Raw genomic sequence first — 2,447 nt, forward strand, 5'->3', positions numbered from 1 at the left:
GTTTATTAGTCATAAAAGGTTAATTGGCGACTCCAAATTGTCCATAGGTATGAATGTGAGTGTGAATGGTTGTTTGTCTATATGTGCCCTGTGATTGGCTGGCGACCAGTCCAGGGTGTACCCCGCCTCTCGCCCGAAGACAGCTGGGATAGGCTCCAGCAACCCCCGCGACCCTCGTGAGGAAAAAGCGGTAGAAAATGAATGAATGAATGAATAAGTCATAAAATAAAATAACTGTAAATGCCATACAACTCTAGCAATAACTCTCGTAACATGACGTCAGAAAAACATTGCCATATGACGTGTATGGCAATAATTGTAATTATGATAATTATATTCAACACAGCCTTGTAAAAAGGCAATTATAAGCGAGAGCGAGAGCAGCGAAATAAAGTGCAGTTGTAACACAATATATTTAATATATCATTGAAATACTGCCTTTGGACAGACTTCCATCACCTTTAACTGTGACACCAGGAGGTTTATAACCAGACTTACAGTACTGAGGCAGTTCCGAGTGTCATGTACAGTAGAGGCTGTTAAACCTGCTCATAAACAGAGCAAACAAGAGCAAACTTTGGAGTGACCAAGCCAGCTGGACCAGGAGGAGATGCTGTGACAAAACCAAATGACAAGTACTAAAGTTGTGTCATGGTGTGGACAACGCTGGGTATGAATTGAACATTGTCCTCCTTAAGAAACTGCAATTTGTCTTGTGTGCCCATACAAGCTTGTGGTCTCTATGGTGACCATCCTCAGAGGCCGATGGAGGACAGGTGCTCCGGACAGGATGCAACATGATTCATGAATATGATGTGACAGCATCATTGCTACCCAATGACATTATAAAGTAAAAGAAGGCGTACATCTGAGAATGACTCACACCTTCTTTCTATGACCAAGCAGGGGTTGACTCATGTATTTATTTATTTTTCAAAGCATGAATTCTGCCATTTTATGCTCTTATTTTGCTGTGTGCTGTCAATCACTGTGGTAACGAGCATGGTGGTAGATTATGGCTCTCATGTGCTCTATGCCTATCATTTGCGTATTTGCAGCCCTTTTGAGAAGATAGCATGATGAGACAACAACCCCATGTGCCGAGTGCGAGCACTAGCCGCTATCCATGGCCTACAGAAGTTGCTCCAAAATGGTGGATCCACTAGCCATGCTGTATTCCTCGGACTGTTTCTGTCGACAAGAAATCATGTTAATCTCAGGCTGTTTGAATTGTTGTTGTTAAAATTAATTGCTGCTTATGAATAAGTATAGTATAATACAACAATTAGTTGGTTTAATTGGTTTGGCAGGGAACTGCTGTTACAAGTGGCTTCAGACGTAGTATTTTTTTTTTGTCTTCCTGTTGAAATTGTGGCATCCCTCGTTTTTGTGCAATTTCAACCATAAGTTGCCACTCCAAATGCCGCCAAATAGGTTTTGGGCAGGAGCAAATCCCCACAGTGGGTTTTCATACCGTATCCAAACTCATTATGCGCAATCAAAACATGGCTGAGGTTACAATTTCACACAATTTTTTAAGTAAAAAAGGTTACAATCTCACACAATTTGTGATGTAAAAATGTCTGTCATGATTATTGACCAAATATTTGACAGATGTGCTTTGTGAAATTTAATTTCAGCTTTGCAAAAACAAGAAAGAACCACCAGAAAATCACAATTCAAGATGAGGTTATGCCACAGCATCTCAATAGGATTCAGGTCAGGACTTTTTTTTTAGCCATTCAGAGGTGGACTTGCTGGTGTGTTTAGGATCATTGTCCTGCTGCAGAACCCAAGTTGGTTTCAGTTTGATGACTGGACATTCTCCTTCAGGATTTTTTGGTTGACAGCAGGATTCATGGTTCCATTTATCACAGCAAGTCTTCCAGGTCCTGAAGCAGCAACACAGCCCCAGACCATCACACTACCACCACCATGTTTTACTGTTGGTTGTTGTTTTAATTTTACGCCAGATGAAATGGGACACACACCTCCCAAAAAGTTCAACTTTTGTCCCGTCAGACCATTTTTGCCCATGCAGTGTCTTTCTTATGGTGGAGTTTTTGGAATGCTGTTGTACGGTCTTTTGTGTCCTCTTGGATGAGTTGTTCCTGTGCTGTGAATGAATGTGAATGTAAAATGAATTGATACTAAAGAGACTATAGAGATGCCATCATAGAGGGGGGAGGGGCAGTCCTCTTGCGGTATTTATGTGTGTCAGTGGGCCAAAACCAGAAAGCTCTTACTGGACTACGATATAAGATTAAGGGGGATGAGTCCCACTATTGATGACTGGCCAGGGATTATTTAAAGATGAGTTAAGTGACAACTTTCATTCACCTCTGCTACAGTATCTTCCATTGTTCTAACATCTTTAATGTGTAAAAGCATTATGTATAAACAATACTAAATCATACTATATACAAGCTTCACCACTGTATAGCTAA

Source organism: Doryrhamphus excisus, linkage group LG6, assembly GCF_037039965.1.
Source record: "Doryrhamphus excisus strain RoL-2023G ecotype Guam linkage group LG6, RoL_Dexc_Guam_v1.1, whole genome shotgun sequence".
Classification (NCBI taxonomy): Eukaryota; Metazoa; Chordata; class Actinopteri; order Syngnathiformes; family Syngnathidae; genus Doryrhamphus; species Doryrhamphus excisus.